A 27,169-nucleotide genomic window follows, 5' to 3' on the forward strand; every position below is an offset into this window, starting at 1 on the left:
CAGGTCAAAACTCCAGAAAAAAAAAAAACTAAGTAATGAGGAGATAGACACCCTATCAGATGCAGAGTTGAAAACACTGGTAATCAGGATGGTCACAGAAATGGTTGAGTATGGACAGAAAATAAAGGAAGAAGTGAAGTCTATACAAAGTGAAATAAAGAAAAATATACAGGGAATCAACAGTGAAGGGAAGAAACTGGGACTCAAATCAATGGTTTGGAGCAGGAGGAAGAAATAAACATTCAACCAGAACAGAATGAAGAAACAACAATTCAAAAAACTGAAGAGAGGTTAAAAACCTATGAGACAACTTTAAACACTCCAACATCTGAATCATAGAGGTGCCAGAAAAAGAAGAATAAGAGTAAGAAATGGAAAACTTATTCAAAAAAATAATGAAGAAAAACTTCCCCAAGCTGGCAAAGTAAATAGACATGCAAATCCAGGAAGCTCAGAGAGTCCCAAAGAAGTTGGAGCCAAGGAAGAACACACCAAGACACATCATAATTAAATTACCCATGATAAAAGATAAGGAGAGAATCTTAAAAGCAGCAACAGAAAAGGAGACAGTTACCCACAAAGGAGTTCCCATAAGAGTATCAGCCGATTTCTCAAAAGAAACCTTATAGGTAGGAAGGGGCCGGAAAGAAGTATTCAAAGTCATGAAAGGCAAGGACCTGTATCTAAGATTTCTCTCTCCAGCAAAGCTATCATTTAGAATGGAAGGGCAGATAAAGTGCTTCCCAGATAAGGTCAAGTTAAAGGAGTTCATCACCACCAAGCCCTTATCATATGAAATGTTAAAGGGACTTATCTAAGAAAAAGAAGATCAAAACTATAAATGGTAAAATAACAAACTCACAACTATCAACAACTGAACATAATAACTAGAAGAACAACAAAAACAAGCTAAGGAAAAAACTATCACAGGAATAGGTTCACAGAAATGGAGATCATATGGAGGGTTATCGGCGGGGAGAGTAAGAGGGAAGGATGGGGGAAAAGCACAGAAAATAAGGACAATTGGTAGGGACTAGACAGGGGAGGTTAAGATACTAATAGGAAATAGAGAAGCCAAAGGACTTACATGTACCACCCAAGAACATGAACTCAGGTGAAGGGAAATGCTGGAAGGAAGGGGGTTACAGGGCAAAAGGGGGAAAATGGGACAACAGTAACAGCAAAATCAATACAATATACTTAAAATAAAACAAACAAACAAAAAAGTGGTTACATTTAAAAGATCATTGAGTTTGAGATGAGTTGGTGGATCCAGGTATAGCCCGCACTTTATTTCCTGGACAGAATCTGGAGAAGAGGACTGAAAATCCTTATAACATGGCATAATCAGCTTTAGACGTAGGGTTGCCTGCACCTCATTCCTGCTACTTATTAGCCACGTGGCCTCCAGTGAAGCACCTCACCTCTCTGAGCTTCACTAAAATGAAGACAGTAGCAGGGCTGTTCAATGAGATCACAAGGGAAAGTATGTACCAAGTAAACCATGTGCTAAGTAAATCGATACTCTTGTGTGAGCAGTTTGACCCTTTCCAAAGACTCGAATTTCCAAGGAACCATGTTTTCATCACTTTTTCCTATGCCATTAGCTGCAATAAGGTGACAAGAGTTAGGGGTTTGCATATAATCTTGCACATAGTAGGTGCTCAGGAAACAGTTATTAGCTTAGTTTAATTTAATTTAACTGTGTCCTCAACACTGACTAATCTCCCATTATCATGCTAAGGTACAACACACCCCAGAAAGACCAGACTGATCCTAGAGCTAGCTTCCAAAACTAACCCAGAGATGGGAAGTTAGGACAGAGTGGTCAGAACATAGCAGCACAGCAAGAGGACCACTCACCAGGTCTGGAACAGTGTCTAGTAATCAGTGTCCTGGACACATGGATAAGGGTTAGTACCATTCTGGGTGTTGGTCATTGCTCTAGGAAATCCCCCATAGCCTATATTAATTTAGACTTCTCAAAATCTTCTAGAAGGCCTAAGAGTTTCTAAAATTATCCCAGCATTTAGGAGTGAAAATTTTGATCAACTCACTGGTTATCCACACACCTGAAATGACCGAGTTCCTAGTCACCCCACTAGTGTGCTGGACATCTTAACATTGAGGGTCTCCTTTTTGCCGAGACTTGGGAGTAAATGGAAATGTTTGGGGAAGGCATTTTTCCACATTCTGACCTATAATAAGCAGCAGACACTTGGTACCATCATATTCACCCATTCCAAGCTAATATGTTTATAACTTCATTATTATATTAGACCAAATATCATTGCAATGGAGATATGGAAGAATCCAAGTATGGCCACATATTTCTCTTCTTCTTGTGGTCAGCTGAGTTCAGCTTGCACGAAAGCTAGAGCTCTGATTTCTTGCAGAGCCCTGATTGTGGAAGCTAAATAATTAGAGACATTTAATATCTGCATTAACCTTTTGTTCCATTGCATAGGTTTGGGATCCAGGTGAAAATGAAATGGAAAGCTATCCCACAGATTCTCATCAGTCACTTTAATGATCTCAACAGGTATTCAGAAAACCAGGCCACGTGGACACTGTTCTCTTGGGAATTCAGTCACCTTTCAGATTCTCAGAGGACTGGTGGCAGCCCAGCCCTGGGGCTTTGCCTTACCAGCATTAGAATTCACACCTGCTATTCAGATGATCAGAAAGCAGGGCTCACTCCCTCCCCAAAGATGAGAGCAGGGGAGGGTTCTGCACTTTCTTCTTCTTGAATTAAAATTATAGCTCAGTAGGGGTCAAATACAGCTTGAGGACAAAGTTCCCTCATTTGAGCCTGCCTTCAAATGAGGGATGCTAGGAAAATACAGAGTAGTGCATAGACCTAGATTTAGGCTATTCAAAGGATGTTAAAATACATATGGTGTCCTTTCTTTTATGAGCAGTGCTGGCATCAGATCATGGTTGTGGTGGCTTGTTAATGTCTTTACTTGTTAAAAGAAAAAGTTGGCTGGTGTAGCTCAGTGGATTGAGTGTGAGCTGTGAACCAAAGGATCACGGTTCAATTCCTAGTCAGGGCACATGCCTGGGTTGCAGGCCAGGTGCCCCAGTAGGGGCCACATGAGAGGCAACCACACATTGATGTTTCTCTCCCTCTCTCTATACATAAATAAATAAAATATATATTTTTAAGTTGGCAATCCTATATTTTACTCTTCCCCACCTTCATCCCATTCCCATTTATTTTCTAATTTGCTGGTCCTTAAAATTCAGAAATGTGAAACATCTGAAGACAGAAAAATAGCATATTTGTGCTGTAAACCAGCACAGTGGGATGTCAAGCAAACCGCACAGATTCTTTGGTCTTTAGTTTCCTCAGCAGGAACTTGGGGGAGAGTGGGGCCAGTGCACCCACCAAAGGTGTGCTCGCGCGCAGCTTGGTGGTGCGGGCAATGTCCAGCCTTGGGGTCTCCTGTGGATCACACACATGACTAATGGTAACTTTGAAGAAAACTTTTTAAGTGATGAAAATTAATTAAGTACATTTCAGATTCCCAAAACATCATAAAAGTCCAAATCAAGAATTTTTCACATCATACAAATCTGAGGACATTTTTCTTTTCTTGCTCTCTCTTTCTTTGTAACAGTAGCTGTAACAACCCTCCACCCAGCTTTACTATCCCTGCTCCCCCTTTGTTTCTTAAATGCCAAAAGTGGAGATGTTGGCACCAAAAGGAGCCAACACATCATGACACAGCCCTGTCCTTAACCTTCCTGGCTGTCCTACTCTCTCTCCCAAGTCTCACTTGGAAGCTCATGATTGATTAATCGGCCCCGACAGCAGGGCTCCCGGTGCTGGCCAGCCCTCCTTGGCTGCAGTCAAGAGCTCATAAATCTAACGAGGTAAAGACAGAGGGCAGCCAACAAACCCCTCTTTGAAAGAGCTGGGAGTGTTGAGGCAAGATCTCTGGGAATATTATGGACACGATCCTGGCCTCGGCCTTTTGTTCCAATCAACTAGCCAGAGATTCATAATCCAAAATTGGTGTCTGAAAGTGCTCTTGGTACATACCTCAGACGTTCAGCTCAGTTCCCAGAGCAGGGGTTCACTGTAAAGTTAAACATCCTTTGAGTCTCCAAGGCTACAGAATCTTAAGACAGAGCCCAGGAAAGAAGATGCAGTGGGTTCAGATCCTGCTTCTGCTGCTGAGCAGCCGTGTGACCCTCAACAATTAACTTAATACCTCTCAGGGTCAGTTTCCTCTTCACTAAAATGAGAACCAACAACGGCTTCTCATCGGGTTTCAGTGACACGCTGCAAAAAAACCACTTAGCACAGGACTGGGCATACAGAAGGTGCTCAAAAAATACGTTGTTACGTTATCCAAGGGTTTGTCTGTTATTGCAGTTCTCAAATTGTTTGGTCTCAGAAACACTTTGTGCTTTAAAAAAAAAATTTGGAGGACCTTGAAGGCCTTTTGTTTGGAAGGGTTATGTCTTTTGATATTTACCATATGTGTTGTTGAAAAAATATATAAAATACAAGAACATACAAGCCCGTGTTCCATTACCTGCCAGGACACGGACATCCTCACGTGTCCTCTGGCTTCTGGAAGACTCCACTGTTCACGCTAGAGAATGACAATGAAAATGGCAAACTACAGCTTAGTGCTATAGCTTTGACCTGCACAGACCTCCGATTATATTATATTCTTCTGGTGCACTATGGCCTTCTTTGTTCAAGCAACAGTGTACTTTTAAATGCCCTGCAGTGTGGGCTGTTCTGATCATTTGGGTTCCATCGGGTTAAGAAGCCAAGTCTTATTTTAGTCAGATATTTACAAGTTGGTGCCGGGAATTCTCTTACATTATTGTCTGTGGAATTAAGTCTACAATTTGTCTCACATCTTTTCATTCTCTTCTTAGCAGAAGTGATAAATGTCCAATAACAATAATAACTGCTGCTATATACTGGGCACCCGTGTGCCAGAAACTGTGCCAGGAGCATAAAAAACCAGTTACCTGACTTAATGCTTATAATCACCCCAAACGCACCCATTTTTACTACAACTTGTAATTTTTATAAGGAAACAGGAAAGTTGAATAACGAATGCAAAATCATATCAGTAATTGGTATACTCAGAAGGAGCCAAGACCTCCATGATTCCAAACAAGCACTACAATTTTTTTTTGCCTCTCTACTCACTACACACACACTGCACAATCACTGTGTTGTCTTATATTTTAAGATAACTGTCATGGTAGTGACTGAGTAACGATCTCTTCTTTTTTTTTAACACAAACCCTATTTCACTATCAAATCTTAGCTGCCATTTTTGAAAAATTGATCTGCTGATCTGAAATTCATATGGAAATAGAACACATTCACAATAACTAAAACAATCTTGAAAAAGGAGTAGGACTTTGTAATTCCTAATTTTGGACTCACAACAAAACTACAACAGTCCAGACAGTGTGGGGCTGTTGTGATGACAGACACACAGGTCAGTGGAATGGACTTGAGAGTCTGGGCAGAACCTTGGTTTCCAACAAAGATGCCAAGGCAATTTAAAGGGAAAAAACAGTTTGCTCAGCTACTGGTGCTGGGACAACGGGATACTCACTGCAAAAGGAACAAGGGTCACCCTGTTTCACACCACGTACAAAAATTAATTCAGAATGAATCCAAGATCCAATGTATGAGCTAACACTACAAATTCTTCACTTGATCTTAGCCAAAAGGCCGAGAAGCAATTAACACTACAAATTCTTAAAATTAAACATAAGAGTAAATATTCATGTCCTTGGAGTAGGCAATGGTTTCTTAGATAAAACACCAAGAACACAAGTGACAAAAGGAAAAATAGATAAATTGGACTTCATCAAAATTAAAAACTCTTGTGCTTTAAAAGAAACCATTAAGAAAATGAAAACACAGTCCACAGGATAGCAGAAAATATTTGTAAATCATATATAAGGAACTTGTATCCAGAATATATAAAGGACTCCTGCAACTCAATAATAAAAAGAAAAATGACTCAATTTAAAAATGAGTATGAAGTATGAATAGACATTTCTTCAAAGAAATACAAATAGCCACGAAGTACATGAAAAGATGCCCAACATCACCTGCCACTAGGGAAATGCAGATCAAAATCCCGTAAGACACCAGTTCACACCCATTAGAATGGCTAACATGAAAAGAAAGATAATAACAAGTGTTAGTGAGGATGTAGAGAAATTAGAACCACCATACACTGTTGGTAGGAATGTAAAGTAATAAAGCTATTTTAGAAAACAATCAGACAGTTCCTCAAGAGGTTGAACATGGAGTTATCTCATGACCCAGCAACTCCACTCTTAGATATATACCAAGAGAACTGAAAATACTACTTCATGCAAGAACTTATACATGAATGTTTATAGCAGCATTATTCATAATAACCAAAATTTTTCGAAATATCATAAATGATATTTGAATAAATAAAATGAATAAATGAATAAAACTGATAAATGAATAAATAAAATGCTTTTGTACATATGCATGTATATATACACACAATGAAATATAATTCACAAAATATAAATATATTTCATTTATTATATGATTATAATTATATAATAATCAAAATACAATTATATTTCATATGATAAATGAAATATAATAAAAAGAAGTGAAGCACTGATTTATGCTACAACATGAATGGAGCTTGAAAATCTATTACAAGAAAGAAGCCAGTCACCCAAAATCCACTTATTGTATAACTTCATGTATGTGATGTGTCTACAACAGGCAAACACATACAGACAAAACCTGATTAGTGGCTGGCAGGGTCTGAGGGGGAGGTGAATGTGGAGTGACCACTGCAGTGTGCCAGTTTTCTTTCTGGGGTGATGAAATGCTCTCAAATGAGATAGTGCTAATGGTTGCACAACTGTGTGAATCTAAAAATCACTGATTGTTATGATATGGGAAATATATCTCACTAAAGCTGTTATTTTTAAGATGTTAAATCCAATTCTTGAATTGAGTTTTCTATAGTTGCATTCTTTTTGTTTTTCTTACCTTCCAACCCACCCAAGCAGGGAATCTGAAAACCAAACAAGTTATTAATTTTATTTAGTGGAAATAATCGGCATTGCTGAAGGCTGAAGGAAATCCAGTTTACACCCAAGCAAACCATATCATAAATTAAAGCTAGGAAGTACATATAAATAAATCTAGTAATAATTCAAGATTTCAGCTTGTGAGTGGGTGTTATCCAGAGAAAATGTGTTTCGTGGGTGGGAAAAAAAAATGGGCCTACTTTTCATGGGCAGGTTAAATCATTTTAAGAAAAGAATAAATGCTACACCCCCATTTTTCCCCTCTTCAGTTTTTTTTCACTCAGATCCTAGTTTCCACCTGGATTCGCCAACATTCTGTGAGCCTCCGGAGAAGTGGTTGAAGACAGCTGATGGACAAGAGCAAGCTCCAGAGTCCTGTCTTCTGCAGATGAAGCCTGTCAGCAGGGGCCTGCGCCTCTCTGAAGAGCCACGGGCCCACCTAAGTCTCTCGGAGGCCAGCTGTCCTCCTAGGGCTCCTGCTGAGGAACAGCACTCAACCCAGCAGTCTGGAGGCAAAGCACTCTTGACACTTGTCAAAGTCACGAAATCTGGAAAAGCTGAGTATGCCCACATAGGAAGTCCAAATGACCGGGGAATTAGATAAAAGAAGGCATGCGGAAGAATTAAGGAGGGAAAATAAGTTAAACTGCCCAACAGGCCTTCGTGCTATCTCAAAGCTGACAGATCATAAATACCCTTTTTACTTTTTCAGCCCATGAAAAATACTTCAGATTCTTTAACCGTGTTACTCTGGAGCTACTCTTTTTGTAAAGCAGTGTCTAGAGACTGAGTTTCAGTGTTTGCGCAGGGGAGTGGGGATTACCAGGAACGGGAGCATTGCTTTCATTGTTCTCGGGTCTAAAGCCGTCCTTCGTGATACCAAAGCAACCCTGTTAACTCTAAGATCCACCAACAAAAGGGCAAGTCAAGAAATAAGAGAAGTAGTAAAAGATTTCCAAGCCCCCCTCCAGCTTGTAAACAACCTCAACGTTCCTTATGGGAGATTCATCGTGTCTCACTTTGGGAATATTGATGTTCCTACAAAATGTGAGCCTCTCAAAATGCAAGTATTTTTGTTCATGAAAAGGACATTCATTAAAGAAAAGCCAAAGAAAGGAAATGGGAAAAGGTTCATGAGGTTCAATGAAAATTAGAAATAAAAAAATAAGTTAATAACTGACCAAACACTGTTCTGCTGAGTTATACACAAATAATCAGAAACATATTGTGCCGATTAAATCTCCCTTGAACTACACTTCAGTTTTGAAGTTCATAGACAAAGTGTTCAGCAAAAACTAAACCAAAAACAGCAAACATATATGGAATTTTGCCAGGAATCAAAACAGATTTTTTTTTAAAAAGCTTAAGATCTTGTTTTTCGTAAAATATCTAGATGCCTTCAGGGTAACAAGTTTTTCTACCAAGGATGACTAAAATAACAGAAGTTTGGAAGTCAAACCCCCATTTCTTATTCAAATCTGAATCCACTTACTCTCTGAAAATGTTTACTAACCTTATTTAAACTATTTTAATTCATTTATTTATAAATTTAATGCTTTTTAAAAAGAGAGGGAGAGCAATTTCTTTTATGACATAATACTATGTATGTCAATACAAAAAGATGGTGCAACTTTCCCTTTTGGACAAGAGAAAATTATGTGCAAAAATTTGAATAGGGACTATCTGAGTCTCTTTGGTCAATATTCAAGTTGACCTCCTTTAATCTCAATCATAACAGTTCATGCCTGAATATAAACACAATCTAGCCAGTTCTGTGATGATGCAAATTTCTAGAACGTAAACTATTTTATGCATGATTAACAAATAATGGAATAGTGTAAGTAGAAGTTAAATGGATTCAAACATGATTTGTCCCAGTGTGTTCAAGTTGAACATCGCTGAATGCCAAGTACACGAACAAAATAGAAAACTGCAAATCATGGAGGAATACAGTTACTGCACAAGGTCCCCACTCACTCCACAACAGTCATCTTTGCTCAGCTCAGCCACGTTCTGTGAATAGCAAAAGCACAGAGCTTGGTTCTCCCCAAACTTTGTGAATTGTCCCTTGCTTCCAGAAGTCAGCAAGTCCTCCTTAATTTAGAGCCCCTTCAATCGCTTTACCTTTGTTTTAAAGGTTAATTTCTACATTTTAGTAGTATTTTTTAACTTCTTTTAGAAACTGAATGTCTTTTAAAATGTGTTAGCATTTTTATGGTGATTGTTTGTCTTGTGTTGTCTAGTTACAAATGTGCGAATTAGTAAAAATAAGTCCTGTTCTCTGAGTGGCTCACTTTTGCAGAACTCAACATTCTTTGGAATGCAAATATCACATGACAACAGGAATATGCGTATGTGTCTAAGAAATGGAATGTTACTTGTCTATTTACCCAGGAGGATAATAATCTCATTACAGAGAATCCGTAACATTGGTTAGATTGTTTAGCCTGACATGTTGGGCCTCTGCGCTAGCTGACTAAGTGAAGCAGATTAGTGCCTTCCTCCAAGTTCTCTGCAGTGTGCACATTTTTGGTCAGGTGAAAGAAGGCAAAACAAATATATGGAATGTTCTGTTCTCACTCCCCTTTTTCGCCAAGAGAATTGGTAAAGTGCTGGGGAAGGAAGGGAGAGGGAGCAAAACCAGGGATCTGTATTGCAAGTTATGCCGATGCATCTGAATGTTTCTAAGTGCAGTGTCTGGAACACTAATAGTTTTGCATCCAAGCCTCTAGACTGACTCAGCTATTAAAAAGCACTGGGGAGTTTTTGTGTTTTTTTTCATGGTCCTAGTTTAGACTAGTTTATGCAACAATTTGGAATTGTGCCTAGCTGGGGTAAATATTGCCCCCAGCTCTTTCACTGACAACAGCAGTGTATCTGAACCCAGAGGACATCGCCAAACGCTCCTGATAACCCAGTCTGACCTCTGACCTCAAGAGCCCCTTTGTTTCAAAGCATCACAGCTAACACAGACTGAAAGGCAAGAGCCACGCCAACTTTCTAAGGAAGTTGGTGGTCCAGGACTAGCAGTGGAATTTTTATGGAAGTATCAATTCTTGCTCTGATTGCAGGAAAAAACAGCTGGTCTGTCTGTAAATGAAAATCGTGTTATGTACCACTCAAGAGGTGAGGCCCTGGAGGAAGATGAAGCTAACACAGCTCTGACCAGCAAGAAGCTTATGTTCTCCTGCCTGGGGGACTGACAGATACTTACAGAGGTGTTGTGTCCACTCTGGCATAAGCCTGATAGTAGGCCCCTGCTCATAGTGAGCACCTTCAGCATCGGGCTTGCCTCACCCTACTGAATGGATTCATACTTTATACACACACTGAAAACCTCAAGGTGATAGACAATGCCATTTACAGTTTCTCGTTTTCATTCAGGCAAAAGAAATTGGTCCTAGTCATACAGAGTCTTGGAGGTCACTCAGTAAAGCAAGCGAAGGAGCCAGGTCGGAAACCCAGGTTTAATTTTAGAGCCAGAGCTCTTCCACAGCATAGTGTGACTCTTTGTTAAGTAATCACATGCATATATAAGATATCTAGCCCTGGCCAGTGTGGCTCAGATGACTGGAGCATTGTCCATAGACTGAAGGGTCATGGGTTTGATCCCCGGTCTGGACACATACCCAGGCTGCAGTCCTATTCCCAGTGAGGGCACTGATGAGAGGGCAGCTGATCAATGTCACTCTCTCACATTGATGTTTCTCCCTCTCTCTCTCTTTCCCTCTCTCTAAAATCAATAAGCATGTCCTCAAGTGAAGATAAAAAAAAGTTACTGTACATCTAATATATAATGGTTTATTAAAAGGCTTATTAAATTTATAATGGCCTTTTGAATAAATATATAACAGTTTAATATACATATGTGCCTATATGTGTGTATAATATATATCATATAGAACATATGCCTTATATAACGCACACACAGGTATATGTGTATATGTACATATAATCGGAGCAGTCAAAATAAGCTAAGATTAACCTATGGAAACAATTTTCCAAATCTTGGCGGCATGAGATATTTGTGAGAGGTCAGGGCCACACTGCAGGGCAGCCTCCACATGCTGACGCACCATCACTCTCCGTATTTCCATGCCTGCTTAGGCAGGGAAAAGAGGCTGGGAAATTGATCATCATTCATTAAAAATCTCCCCTGGAAAGTGACACATGGCACTTCCGTTCACATTTCACTGGTTGAAGCAAGTCACCACAGCATGTCTAAGATCAAGGGTCAATCTTTGCAGGTGTCTGGAAGCAGAGGTAAACCAGACCTCAAGAAGAAGTAGCAACATCTGCCACTCACCAATAGTGACGAGGCAGAGTCGTGATTCCCAAAGGGAGCTGATAGCTTGCTAATCCTACTTCCTTGGTCTTTCACTAATAAAAGAAAACACAAAAAAATAAATCAATAAATACAACTGATCTTCAGGCCTCTAGGTTTAACCCTCCATTTATTTAGACAATAATAGCAAGACATACCCTGGCAACCACAGTGAAAATTAACATTTGTAGAATGCTTTACAATCTACACAGCATCTTCATTGATATAAACTCTATCAAGCAATGTGAGAAACCTCTAGAAAAGTTTCCAAGTGTTCCTTTCCTTCACAGTCTCACAGCACACTATGAAATAAAAACACCAAGGGCTAGACTGAGTGTTGAATCTAAGTACAAGAGGATTTGAGGTGCAAGGGGTCAGTGTGGGCTCAGCATCACGGAAAGCCCCACAGGAGGGAAATCTGAAACTACAGCGAAGGGTGACCCTGGGCCACTCCAGGGATGGGGTGTGGACATCAGTTTTCTCCACTCTGCCCTGCTCACGCTGACCCTCGGGAAACTTTGACCCGCCCTTGGCTGTGCAGATGACCTGAAGTTCCATACATGCTCCCATAAACTAGAAGTTGAAAAGGGGGTGCGGCTGAGCTGAATCTGGGCCATAGATACACTGAGATTGGCCTGTCATTTTAATACATAGATTTTTATCAAAATTATGTTTTAGAATCATCATGTTTTATTTCTTGGAATACACTTCTATATTAGAGAAGCTTTGAAAGACAGTTACCACACACACATTGTCCCACTTCCCCTCCCATACCTTTTTTGAAAAATCGTATTAGGAAGTACTATCCTTTCATTGTAAGCCTAGCACAATTGTATGGTTCTTAAAAGTTAGACCAAAGTCTTTAGAGCAGGGATGTCCAAACTTCTGGAGTCTCTGGACCACACTGGAAGAAGAAGAGTTGTCTTGGGTCACACATTAAATGCACCGCAACATGTAATCAACAACAACAAAAAAAGCCTCATAATGTTTTAAGTAAATTTACAATTTTGTGTTGGCCCGCATTCCTAGCCATCCTGGGCTGTGGGTAGCCCCGGGGGCTGCGGGTTGGACACCCCCGCTTTAGAAAGAAGAGATCTAAGATGGCGGCAGAGCAGATGGATATTACACATTCACCTTCTCCCAGGACCAAACTGGAATTACAACTAAAATAGAGAGAAGCAACCTGAATAAGCAGGTTGCTGAATAAGCAAACTAGCTGAAGAGAAGTCTCATAGCCAAGAATCTACAGAAGAAGCCACAATGAGACTGGTGGGAAGGATGGAGATGTGAAAAGCCCTGGCCTGTTCCCATGGTGGCAGCTGAGATTCCAGAGGGATATTGCTCAGTTGTGGGGGTTCCCCCGAGAAGCAAAGGGTCTGAACCCCACCCCTGGCTCCCCAGCATCTGGGCACTGGAGCCCACAAGAGATGCCCATATAACATCCGACTGTGAAAATCGGCAGGGATTCTGTCAGCCAGGGAGAGACAGGAGTCTGCTAGAGACACAGCACCCTCTTCAAAGGCCAGTGTACAAAATCTCAGTCACAACCACTCATCCTGGGCTCCAGTGGAGGGTGGGCAAAGTGGACTGGAATCTTGTGAGGAGAGACTGGGGTTTGCAGATCTGGGTAGAGAGCTAAAGGGACAGCTGCCAGGATCCCTGAGTCCCTCTCCCACACTGCAGATGCCGGCTTTCTTGGGTGGAGCACTCTCCTCCACGCAGCATCACCCTGGGGAAAGCAACAGCCTCCTCCAGACTCCTCGCCCCACCCTGTGAAGCCTGCACCCTGCCAAGGAGTCATCTGCCTGGGACAGTGTAGAAGTCTGGGCAGACTCAGGGGTGTCAATGACTGTGCCGTGTGGCTTTGGGCAGGGGCCATTTCCCCTACGTTTTTGTGAACGTGGCTAACACCTCCCTCTCACAGGAACCCCACTCTTTAGGCTCCCAATGACCCCACCCTCCTGATGCCTGGGGGCTCTACCCAATGAGATCAAGGCAAAATCTGGAACAGACTCAAGTATGTGGCTCTGGAACAGGGGTCACTTTCGCCACCCTTCCCCAAGCCTGATCAGCAGCTCCCCCCCACAGGAGATCCAGCAGGATCCTGACTTCTGGTGATCCCCACCACGCTGAGATAGAACTCCTACAAGGATCTGGAACAGACTGAGTTTTGTGGCCCTAAGTCACAGGCCACTTTTCCCTCGTACACCCACCAGTGCACAGCCCTCCTTTTACACGGCCAAATCTTGGTCTACTTGGGCCTGATAAACTCTGCTGGCCTCACCCTGAAGGCTGTCTGAGACCCAACCTACCACAGATGTGTGCAAGAACCCAGAAAGTGGTGGAAAGCCTTGTTGTATACACTGGGACATTTGCTGAGTGGCCTCCAACCCAGCCCTGGCACCAGGTTTAAACCTGTATCAATCTGGTGAACACTACTTGCCCCTACCTGGTGATTCACTGAGAACCTACTTTGTGCAACTCGGGTACAATCGGAGGGACTTTCAGTGACTGAGCCTAACAGGAAGCCAGCAGGTGGAAGCAGGCAGAGGCAGATCTCAGTGTGCCTTGTGACTTTCCCCCAGCCTGGTGTGGGTAAAAGCCAGCCTTAGTGTGCAGCTTGGTCCTTCCTGCACACACCTAGGCCCAGCAGAGGCAGCCACAAAACGTGGATCACTTTGTAGCTCCAGTTTGCCCACGGCTAGTCACAGGCAGCATCTGACATTGCCCTGCACCAGAATCCTTCTTAAGAGGTCCCAGTAGCCAACTTCAGACGACATCAGAGCAGGATTGAATAAACTCCATAAGTGCCGTATCCAAAGGGAGATCTCACCAGGCCCTGCTAAGGTGAATTCTGCTCCATCAGACACTGCTAAGGCAAATTCTGTCCCATGTGGTCAGCACCTGCACAGTAGTTCATACACTGCAGTCAGGGTTGATCCTCACAGCCAGCTAGCCTAAGGGTTGACCCATGCACAAACAGGCCAAAAACAATCAAGACTCAATTACAACCAGAGGCCCACATAATTCACACAAGGGACATTCCTAGGGCATCCAGGGCAGGTGATCAAAGTGACTACACTTCTGGGTCCCACAAGATACCTACTGCATAAAACCACCCTACCAAGACCAGGAGTCACAGCAGATCTATCTAACACATAGACACAAAAGAGGCAGCCAAAATGGGGAGACAAAGAAATATTTCACAAATGAAAGAACAGGAGAAATCTCAAAGAAAAAAGAGCTAAATGAGGTGGAAGCAAGCAATTTATCAGATACAAAGTTCTAAAAAAAAGGGTTATAAGGATACTCAAAAAACTTAGTGAAAACTATAATAGCATGAAAAAGAACATAGAAACCATAGGGGAAAAGCTATCAGAAAAAAAAAGAATACAATATCTGAAATGAAGAATACACTAGAAGAAATAAACGGTAGATTGGATGAAGCAAAGGACTGAATCAGTGATTTGGAAGACAAGATACCAGAAAATACCCAATCAGAACATCAAAAAGAAAAAAGAATTTAGAAAAATGAAAATAGTCTAAGGGACCTCTGAGCCAACACAAAGTGTAACAACACCTGCCCCATAGGGGTATCAAAAGGAGAAAAGAGAGCCCAAGGGATTGAGAACCTATTTGAAGAAATGATGACTAAAAACTTCCCTAACCTGGTGAAGGAAAAAGACACACAAGATCAGGAAGTAAAGAGAGTCCAAACAAGATGGACTCAAAGAGACCCACACCAAGACACATCATAATTAAAATGACCAATGCTAAGACAAACAGAGAATCTTAAAAGCAGCAAGAGAAAGACCGTTACTTACATAGAAGCTCTCATAAGATGGTCAGCTGATTTCTCAACAGAAACATTTCACATCAAAAGGGATTGGCATGAGCCCTGGCGGGTGTAGCTCAGTGGATTGAGCATGGGCCTTCGAACCAGATGATCACAGTTCAATTCCCAGTCAGGGCACATGCCTGGGTTGCAGGCCAGTTCCCAGCAGGGGACCCACGAGAGGCAACTATACATTGATATTATTCTCCCTTTCTCCTTCCCTTCCCCTCTAAAGATAAATAAATAAAATCTTTTTTTAAAAAGGGATTGGCATGAAATATACAAAGTGATGAAAAGTAAGGACCTACATACAACCAGGACTACTTTACCCAGCAAGGTTATCACTTAAAAGTGAAGGACAAATAAAGAGCTTCAGACAAGAAAAAGCCAAAGCAGTTTGTTACCAACAAACCAGTATTGCAACAAATGTTAAATGGTGTTCAAAAAAAAGAAGGAGGAGGAGAAGTAACATAGTTAAAAATGTATAAAATGACAATAAATACATGCCTATGAATAATCACTTTAAATGTAAATGCTTTAAATGCTCCAATTAAAAGACATAGAGTAGCTGAATGGATAAGAAAACAAGACCCATATATGTGCTGTCTACAAGAGACCCACTCAGAGCAAAAGATACACACAAATCAAAAGAAAGGGGTTGGAAAAAAGATATTTCATGCAAATGAAAATTTTTTAAAAACTAGGGTAGCAATACTTATATTTGACAAAATAGACTTTAAAACAAAGGCTATGGTAAGAGACAAAGAATGTCACTACAAAAATAAAGGAAACAATCCAACAAGAGGATATAACCCTTGTAAACATTTGTGCACCCAACATAAGAACACCTAAATACATAAACCAAATATTGATGTACATAAAGGGAGAGACCAATATTGATACGGTCATGGTAGAGGAATTTAATGTAAACTTTCTTTTTTTAATTCTCACTGAGGATGTGTTCTAGTGATCTTAGAGAGAAAGGAAGGGGAAGAGGCAGAGAGAAACATCAATGTGAGAGAGAAATATTGATTGGTTGCCTCTTGTATGTGCTCCAGCTGGGGATTGAATCTGCAACCTCAATATGTTCCCAGACTGGGAATCAAACTCACAACCTTTTGGTGTATGAAATGGTACTCCAGACATCCAAAGCTATACGTGGGGATTTTAACACCCCACTGACATCAATGGTTAGATCTTCCAGAAAGAAAATCAACAAGGAAACAACAGCCTTAAATGATGCACTAAATCAGATGGATTTAATTGATACCAGAGCAATTCACCGCAAAGTAGCAAAATATACATTCTTTTTCAAATGCACATGAAATATTTTGTAGAATAAACCACATGTTAGAATATAAAACAAGTGCCAATAAATTTAAGAGACTGAAATCACATTAATCATCTTCTCTTACCATAATGATGTAAAACTAGAAACTGGTTGTGAGAAAAAAAACTGAAATATAAGTTTTTTCATAAAAGTTCTAGAAGAGACACCATAAAAGTTCTAGAAGATAACATAGGCAGAAAATCTCAGACATTCCACACAGCAGTATTTTCACCAGTATGTCCCCTAGAGCAAGAGAGACATAAAGGAAAGAATAAACAAATGGGATCTCATCAAAATAAAAAGCTTCTACACAGCTAAAGAAAACAGCATTAAAATGAAAAGAGAACCAACCATATTGGAAAATGTATTTGCCAATGATACCTCAGACAAGGGTTTGATCTCCAAAATATATAAAGAACCCACAGGACTCCACTCCAGGAACACAAACAACCCAATTAAAAAATTGGCAAAGGATTTGAACAGACACTACTCCAAGGAGGACATACAGAGGGTCCAGAGACATATGAAAAGACACTCAGCATCACTAGTCATGAGAGAGATGCAAATAAAAACCACAATTAGATATCACTTCACAGAGGTCAGAATGGCCATCATAAACAAATCAATAAACAACAAGTATTAAAGAGGATGTGGAAAAAAGGGAACCCTAGTGCACTGTTGATGGGAATTCATACTGGTGCAGCCACTATGGAAGACAGTACGGAATTTCCTCAGAAAACTAAAAATGGAACAGCCTTTTGACTCAGCAATTCCACTGTTGGGATTATACCCTAAGAATCCTGATTCTCCAATTCAAAATATCCTATGCACACCAAATGTTCAACACAATTTACAATAGTCAAGTGTTGGAAGCAATCTAAGTGCCCATCAGTAAATGAATGAATCAGAAAACTATGGTACATTTACAATATGAAATACTACACAGCAGAAAGAAAGAAGGAGCTCCTACCCTTTGTGACAGCATGGGTGGAACTGGAGAGCATTATGCTAAGTGAAATTAGCCAGGGGGTGAAAGACAAATACCACATGATCTCACCTATAAGTGGAACCTAATCAACAAAACAAACAAGCAAGCAAAATAGAACCAGAGACATTGAAATTAAGAGCAAACTGACAGTAACCCGAGAGGAGGGAGGAGGAGATAATGCAGGGGGGAAGCAGGGAGGGTTTTCAGGAACATGTACAAAGGACCCATAGACAAAACCAAAAAGGGGTAGGACCAAGGGTAGGGAGTGGGGATGGCTGGGGTGAAGGGAGAGATGGGGGGGGGGGGAAATGGAGACAACTATACTTGAGCAACAATAAAAAATTTTAATATAAAAGAAAAAATATGCCCTGGCTGGTGTAGCTCAATGGATTGAGCACGGGCCTGCAAACCACACGAACGCGGTTCGATTCTCAGTCAGGGCACATGCCTGGGTTGCGGGCCGGTTCCCAGCAGGGGACTCACAAGAGGCAACCATACATTGATATTTCTCTCCTTCTCTCCTTCCCCTCCCCTCTAAAGATAAATAAATAATAATTTTTTAAAAAAAGAAAAAATATGTTTTTATTTACTTGAAAAAAACCTTATATTCATGACCCATTGACATGAACTAAGAGGGGGATTGCTGGAGGGAATGGGGTACTGGGTGCAGGAGAGCAAAAGGGGAAAATTAGGACAACTGTAATAGCACAATCAATGAAATATATTTTTAAAAAGCTGTGACAGATTTACACAATGGAATACTACCCAGCCATAAAAAGAAGTAAATCTTACCCTTTGCAACAGCATAGATGGACCTGGAGAGTATTATGCTAAGTGAAATAAACCAGTGAAAGAAAGACAAGTGCCGTATGATTTCACTTATATGTGGAATGTAATGAACAAAATAAACTAACAAACAAAATAGAAACAGACTCATAGATATGGAGAACAAACTGACATGCCCTGGCTGGCAGGACTCAGTGGATTGAGTGCCAGCCTGCAAACCAGAGGGTCACTGGTTCAATTCCCAGTCAGGTCACATGCCCAGGTTGCAGGCCAGGTCCCCAGTAGGGGCTGCACAAGGGGCAACCACACATTGATGCTTCTCTCCCTCTCTTTCTCCCTCCTTTTCTCTCTCCCTTCCCCTCTCTCTGAAAATAAATGAAATATCTTTGGGAAAAAAAACCCAATAGATTGACAGCTGTCAGAGGGGAGAGGATGTGGGGGCCTGGGTGAAAAAGGGGAAGGGATTAAGCAAAAAAAAATACTCATAGACAGACAACAGCATGGTGATTAGCAGAGGGAAAGGAGGGTGGGGGAGGTAGGAGAGGGTAAAGGGGGATAATGGTGATGAAAGGAGACTTGACTCCGAGTGGTGAACACACAATACAATGTACAGATGATGTATTGTAGAACTGTACACCTGAAACCTATATAATTTTATTAACCAATGTTGGCCCAATAAATTCAATAAAAATCAAAATAAATTAAAGAAATAAAATAAAATTATATACATGTGTGATTTTATTTAAATTAATAATTAAATAAAGAAAAGATGCTTTATGGTTCTAGGAAGAAAATAAGCAGAACTGAATAGTTGAAGAAAGTCTAAAATCTTGAAAGAATTAAGAAAAGAAATTGTGACCTAATCACAGCATATAACTGAGGCCTGATCCCATTTAAGTAAGTCTCAGGCATTCTGACATACTCCAACCTTCAGACAATGTCTCCTGTATGAAAAGGTATTTGAACACAAACCTGAGCCAATCAAAAGATAAATACAAAAAGAAAAGGACAGGAATTACATTTACGAAACAAAATATGAATAAGATTTGACAGCCATTGACATTTCTCAGTTGGACTGTCGCATGAAAATTCTGTATTTTCAGCTTCTCCTCTGAAAAGCTGACCACTCCATGCACACAGGTGTTACCCTGCCAGAGACATCCTGGGGCTGTCCTGAAGGATGAGACCCTCTGCCACCTCTGTGACTTCCAATAGTCTCCCCCGGGCCTGGCTCACCGACGTGTCTGGTCTCCACTGGCCTTTTTGTTCCCATTCCCTGAAACAGACAAACTGTCAAACTGTGTTTAAAAAAAAATCGAGGACTGACTGCTTCATTTCCGTTCATGATTTACCCAAGTACCCGCCTCAGCCTTCACAACCGCAGGACCACGGCTCCTCCACACACCTGCCCCGCGCACACTCCCCTCCTGCCTGTCTGCCCAGCAGCCTCGCTCACGGAGGCCCACCACCAGCCACCAAGCCCCCGCACCTGCTCTCTCCGCAGCAATCATTGTCCAACTTTCTTACATACACAGTACATTTATTACATTATTTATATAAATGTAAATGCATTATTATCACTACGTCTGTTTTTTATTCTCTGCTCCCTGCAGCCCCCACTGCTAGAATATAAGTCCCATGAAGCCAGGGATCTTTGTCTACTTTATTTATTAATGGGTCTCCAATGCTTAGAAGAGTCCTGACACCCAACAGGTGCTCAATCAGTATTTGTACAATGAGCGCTGTCTCCAATTTACCTCATGTAGGATCTCTATTGTTGTTAACATCTTACTGTTACTTTAATGTACCTTCTGCTATTGAGACAGATATTATCATTATTATAATAAAATATATAATACATTTGCTATCACTTAAGAAACTGATAACATATTTGCCCATCATGAAGAAAGCCTTTTTCATACAGCATCTCCCCTGAGTGGCACAATAAGCCCCTAAGGTTGACTAGTGTGGTAGGCCCTGAAAGACCTAACCTCCAGAACCTGCAAATATTACCTCATTCGGCAAGACCTGCAGATGGTAAGGGTCTTGAAGCAGGGCGTTTATCCTGGATCGTTAGGTAAGCCCTAAATGTCATCACTAGCATCCTTATGAGAGGAAGGCAGAGGGAGATTGGCGCATCCAGAAGAGGAGGAGGCAACGTGACCACGGAGGCAGAGACTGGAGTGACGGGGCCAGGAGCCGAGGCGCTGCGGCAGCCTCCGGAACAGAAGACGCAAAGAACCGACACTTCTACAGAGCCTCCAGAGGGGACACAGCCCTGCCAACATTGTGATTTCAGCCCAGCGACACCAACTTTGTACTTCTGGCCTCCACGACTACGAGAGAATAGACGTCAGCTGTTTTAAGCCACCAAGTTTGCAGTGACAGGAAGCTAAGATGACTAGGCCCCTGGTCACTATGATTTTCACTTTCCAGATGAGGAGACTATGGCCCAGTGAAAAAAACAACTTCCCCTCATTAAGAAGGTAGAGAGTAGGGGGTCAGGACTAGGAAACAGGGCCTCCGGCTCCCGAGGTGGGACTCTGCCCCTCACCAAAGCATCAGGGTATACGTGACAGCAGAACTTTTCCCAGGAGATCACAGGCAGTAACCCACCATGATGTGCAATAGACAAAACAAAATACTTCGTCATTGAAGGGCATGGGTAGAAGCGGTGTGGTGGTGTGCAGAGTGGCCTGAGGGAGAAGTTTCTCACTGCTTTGCTCACTTGCAGATGCTCTTGGGAAGGCTCTTCACGTCCCTGGGCTTCAGTTTCCTCATATGTAAGAGGAAGAAGTTGGACCCCATGGCTGATTCTCAGAGGCTTCCCCTTGGGGTCCTTGGGAAGGCTAAGCATAGAGTCCCAGGATGCATTAGGCCTCCTGCCCTGCCCTGACCCCTTTAACCTGAAGTGCCCCCTTCCCTCAGCTTTCCACATTGCATCTCTGTAACACATTTCTTTTAAACAAAAAGCTTCATAGCTAAAATTAAGTTTGAAAAGCACTAAGCCCACCATCTCTAAGTTCACACCCTCTGGTCTCAAATCTCTGTGGTTCTAGAAGTTCACATGGAACAGTAACAACCAACCCACCAGAGACCAGATCTTTCCAGAGACGGGGTCCCACCCTGCAAGACAGACAGGGTCTTCCCAGGAGTCAGAAAGCATTTAAGAGGTGTTAACTGCAAAGTCATTTCACCTTTGTGGTCTGTGTCCTCAGCAAGTCAGAGAATTGCTCGGTGTGCAGGCTCCGGGTCCAGCCATTTTATTATCAAAGTGTCCTGAGCCAACCCTGGTCAGTGGGTACTTAATGACACTGCTCTGGGAAAGCACAGAATCATCCAAGTCCTCCTTCAGGGTCCACCAGGGTCTGGGGCTACCACGTTTACATGGGCCTGCAACCATTCTAGCAAACACACACCAAAACCAGAGAGCAAATGGCCCAGGCCCAGGGGGCACACTTCCTAGATCAGGCCTCTCAAGTCAAAGAGAATCTGTTTGGGGTCCACTTCAAGTGATAGACCCTGACATTTATACGGCCAGTCTCCCAAACCCACTCAGACACTGGGGAGAAAATGTATGATTAAAAGCCATCAATGCATTATGAAAATGAATTGGGCAAACTATAATTTTACTGGCTCTGAGGCCAAGTAATAAAAAGGTAAATGTGAACAGGTGTGCTAGTTAATGTCTCTGGGTAATTGATTAAGTATGGTAACCCCCAAGAAACTGCCTCTGTTCAGCTCACACAACTTAAATTGCAGAAAGTAGGAAGTGCAAAATATGCCCACTTTTTAGAGCTCTTTAAAAAAGAGAGAGAGAACTTATTACATGGTCCCCACCTGGTCCATCATTAAGCACTCACTATGGCAGAAACAATGGCTCCATTGTTTCTTTTCTTATCCTAATAACCATATTTAAATTACAGAAATTTTTGAGAGCTATGGCCATAATGAAACTGGGGCTCAGGAAGGTTCATTGGTTTTCCCAAGGTCACAGAGGGGCAGAGCCAAAAGCCCAACACACAGCTTCAAATTCTCAATCCAATAATTGCTTTAATGCATGTAACAAGGGGTCACTCACTACTGTTCCAGCTTGGAAGGTCCTGAGCTTATTCTATTCAGCAACGTGAAGAATATCTGTAGCAAACTTTATATCTGTGGTGGTCTAGGTTCTCCAGGGAAACAAAACAAACAGGCTCATAAACAGAGAGACAGACAGACAGACAGAGAGATTTTGAGGAACTGGCTCGCACAATTTCGGAGGGATTTCATGAATCCAAAATCTGATGGGGTAAGACACCAGTCTTGAGTTTCAAGAAAGAGTTGCCATTCAAGTCCAAAGGCCTTCTGCTGGCAGAATTTCTCCTTGCTCTAGGCAGATCAGTCTTTGTTCTATTAACGCCTTCAACTGACTGGATGAGGCCCACCCACATTATGGAGTATAATCTGCTTTACCCAAAGACCACCGATTTCGATGTTAATCTCATCCAAAGAACACCCATACAGAAACATTCTGAGCACTATTTGGCCAACTATTTGGTCACCATGGCCCAGTCAAGTTGACACATAAAATTAACCATGACACAATCCCACCAGATGTCCAGCTCTCCACTCCCTCCACTTGTCTTGGCTTTTGAGGATCCCAAGATATTATAGGAGGAGCAGGGGGAAGGGTAATTGTCCATATAAGGTAACCAGAGAGACTTTAGGTGAAGCCCAGGCCATCACTACTGGTAGGTAAGATTTTGGATACAGATAGTGAAGTTCTCGCCAGGACCTGTGGGGCTGGAATCAGGTCGAGTAGGGCAGGCCGGCAACAAAGGAAGCCTGCGTTTTTCTGGGCACGCAAACAATATAACTTGTTTGGGTTACCAACTGCTATGAAACAAATTACTCAAAATATAGCAGCCGGCCTATGCCAACCACCTTTTACTTCTCGTAATTCTGTTGATAGGAATGCAGGCAGGGAATGGGCCCCTGGCTTCTCTCTGTCCCATGGGATGTCTGTTGGGGCTTCTTCTCTCCTATTTCAGGTGCTTCCACAAGAATGGCCCGAACAGCTGGAAGATGGCTGAGCCACTTGACTGGGATCAGCTGTGTTCTTTGGTCTTCACGTAATCTCCGGGCTTCTCCCTCCCTCCCTCCCCCCTCGCAGGGGGAACAAATGAACGGCTTGTCCATTTTCAGAGACGGGCATTAGAGTGGTTAAGACAGCCGACCTCAGAGCCAGCCTGGCACTCACTAGCTGTCTGTGTCCTCATCCATAAATTCCCAAGGGGCTGTGGTGAGGATTAAATGAGTAAAAGTATGTCAAGTACTTGAAACCAAGCACAGTGACTGTTTGCTGTGCTCCTATGAACAGTTGGGTCCTGTCACACACGTCCTGCATCTTCCTCAAGTCCCCCCTGTAATGAGCAGGCAATCCAAGTACACTTAATTCCTAAGATATACATCTTAATCCTTTTTCTTGGAGGAGGAAATTCCATCAAAATGCAAAGTCAAATTATAGGATCCTTCCCGTAGGACAGGAAGGAATGTGGGTCAGTGTCCGGGTGTACAGCCAGGTATTTGGTTCCCAAAAGTAACATATTTGGGGTATTTTCTACCAATATATGTTTCTTTTGGGTACATAGTTACCTAAGACCCACTGATTTCAATGTTAATCTCATCCCAAGAATACCGGTACAGAAATATCCAGAGTAGAGTTTGCCCAAATGTCTGGGCACCGTGGCCCAGCCCCACGGACACACAACCCTGTGGGAGCCATCGTACACCCGGTGTGTCGCAGTACAGTTCCTCTGAAACTAATACAGAATAATAAAATGTAAACTGTGACTAAGAAAATAAAGTACAATAAAGAAGCATAGTTCCTACTTCTACATAGGGGTTTTCCCTACCCTTCCTCTCAGCTACCCGGTCATGGGATTTGGGAAACCCTGGTTCTGAGTCACCACCAGCTCCCATCAAAATGGCTACGGAGGAGTAAGTAAGTCAGGAAGGGAGGGGGGGAACTTTAGGGGCCATGAGCGGGAGTTCCTGGTGCGAGGGCCAATGTGGATGAGACTTCACAACCCAGACTCCTCCCTGCCTGGCCCCTTTCTCTCCCTCCCTAGATCAAGGGTTAAGTTCTTAACAGAGAGTGTCTTCATTTTTTCTTAAAATGCAGGCATTTACCAGGCATTTTTTTAAACATAGTTAGATGTGGGTTTTTCGCCCTTGCCTTTGTGGTTTTAAGCCAACCATGTACTTTAATGGCTCTGACCTCTCCGTGGGACATGTGGCGAGGACACCACTCTCCAAGCAGCGGCCCGAGGGCCCTCAGAGGCAGGGTCTAAGGCGTCCTCTGCCCCTGCCAATGCTCTGCAGCCCTCATTTTGTCCTTGTGGCTGCACAGACCCCGCTCTGGGCGGCTTCTTTCACCTTTCCAGGTCCTCAGTTCCTTTGGAACTTAGCGACAGATGTGGGTTCCCCAGTTACGAGTCTTGGTGCTCTGTGGCTGAACCCCTTTCTCTGGGTCCCCACTCTCCCAGACTCCTCCCACTGGCCTGGGATCCCTTTCTGGCTCTTCTCAGGCCCTTCATGAGATTAAATCAAACTGAGATTTTTTTTGTAAAAACTCACTTTCTTTTCAACCAGGTGACCAAGCAGTTGACCATAATTCCAGAACTGTCTATTTTTCTTATTCTGAACTAAAACGAAGGGCCTGAGAGGGTCCAGAGAGGCTTCTAGACAAACAGCCGATGCCTGCAAACAGGTAGATCTTTCATAGCAACTGCCTTTTTTTACAACACCTTGAGGTTAAAATTATATTTAATTGTGTGAATTAATGTCTGCCTTTATAAATGAACAAACATTGGTCTTATTCCTAAGGAATATTTGATTAGTTGTATAACGATCTTTTCACAGAACCGAGGAAAAGAGATGACTCACAAGGATAATAAAACAAACCTCTCTCACTTCCCTGGCAAAGCAGATCGTCTCTGAAGTCAATTTCTCTAAATTGCCGTGTGTTTTTTTTTAAGTCAAGAAAGTTAATGTGGAAGCGAACACAGGTGTGGGTCATGGGCTCCTCAAGGACCACGAAGTACATCTTTTGGTCTCCACGTTAGATACTTTTAAGAGATCTATTTCCCCTCTCTTTTGAATTATAAATGATTCATTTATTTTTGTCAACTTTGGTATTTCATGTGTTGAATATAGCGTGGCTGAATCATTTCAAGGCAGGAAAACTGGCTTAACTGTTTTACTTTTTTGGATTTCTCTGTAAGAGCTCTTTTCACACCAGGCAAATTGGGGTTCACATGTGATCGGAGCCAAGAAAATATGGCAAAGTGTATTTGAAAACAGCTGCAAAAACGGAAATAAAAAGGGGGAGAAAGAACTTTTAAACACAGGCCAGGAAGATGAGGCAAATTTGGAAATATTAATAAAACATAGAGAAATGAAGCCATAATAAAGTTCAGTGTTATACAACACAGAATGTTTTTCACTGAAATTGCGTTTCTGATGCCCACCTTCACTTCATCTGGGTCAAAACTCCTCCTCCGTCCTCAAAGTCATTATCCTTAAGAAGTTTTGACTAAGTTTCCAATATTAAAATATATTTTAAATAAGTTCACCTTTATCAATTTTATCTTGACGCCAGTGCTCTGTTCCTGCAACTTCTCTACTTTGACTTTTCTCCCTGGGTCCCCAGTGAGAGCACGTGGGACTCCTGCCCAGCCTGCCCTGTGTCACTGTCTCGCTCTCTCACTTCCTCCCTCACGCACTCGACCTTCACTCAGCCCCGGCTATTGGGCTCTCCCAGAGAAAGGCAGCATAAGGACGTGTGAGGCTGTGGCTTCTAGAGCCAGACCGCCTGCCTCTGACTAGCTCTGTGCCTCCAGTTCCCAGCTACGCAATAAGGATGGTGATAACCACCTCCAACTTTATCAGAGCATTGTGAGGATGAATGAGCCAACACTTCCAACAGACTTAGCACAGAGCAAGCCCTTAATAAACACTTAGTGCTCTTGTCACCTACAACGGACTTTTATTTGGTGCTGGGTGTTTCTGAAGGGAGTACTAAAAGGGAAAAAACATGTTCTTTGCCTACCCTGGGATTTTTATTTCCAATCAGTGCAGCTAAGTGTTTGAATTGCCTTTTGAACATGGTTCTGGCTGACAAGTATAAAATTATAGTGTTTGTAGGAATCTGCAGACCTTGTGCGTAAGCAATTTTATCCATATACCCTAAAGATGATGTTGGATCCTGAATGCACTCTCCGCGTCCCATCTTTATCTTTGCTGTGGAAATGGCTCCCCTCAGTGGACTCACTGAGTTATTACATACATATCCTCCCCTCACATTTAAAAATAGGAGCTCTGCTTTGGAGACCGCTGGTCTCATTTCATAGCATTAAATTAAATCGGGTTTAAATTTATTTCCCCAAAGATTCATTCAACTAACCAAAACCCTATTACAATTTCTTAACATCACAATGTCCTATCAGAAAAGAGAGTCAGCATTGAACTGTGCCAACAAAAGACAGACACATTTCCACCTAATCTAAATGTCTATTCACCTAAATGTGTTTCCAAGTCCCAAAGCGGTTTACACGTTTGTTTAATTCTGTGCATGTTTTAAACATTAGTCTGAGCCCTTCAAGGGGTATCTGAGTTCTGGTAAGGTGAGTCCACTGACTGCTAGGAATCCTGGAGGAACGATGAAGAGCCAGCTATTGCGCTTTTCCAGATGCTGAAGCAGGTCTGGGAATTATTGAGATTTCCCGTATTTGAATCGGCATTTCATAAAGTACCTGCAGGGTCCTCCAGCTGCTGCCC

General features: G+C 42.1%; 1 pseudogene; it reads right to left on the reverse strand.

Moving 5' to 3' along the window:
• Positions 1-5,555: 5,555 nt before the first annotated feature.
• LOC118979903 (uncharacterized) lies at positions 5,556-5,731 on the reverse strand (annotated as a pseudogene).
• Positions 5,732-27,169: the final 21,438 nt, after the last annotated feature.

This window comes from Sturnira hondurensis, unplaced genomic scaffold (genome assembly GCF_014824575.4).
Source record: "Sturnira hondurensis isolate 20B ecotype Veracruz unplaced genomic scaffold, ASM1482457v3 Scaffold0022566, whole genome shotgun sequence".
Classification (NCBI taxonomy): Eukaryota; Metazoa; Chordata; class Mammalia; order Chiroptera; family Phyllostomidae; genus Sturnira; species Sturnira hondurensis.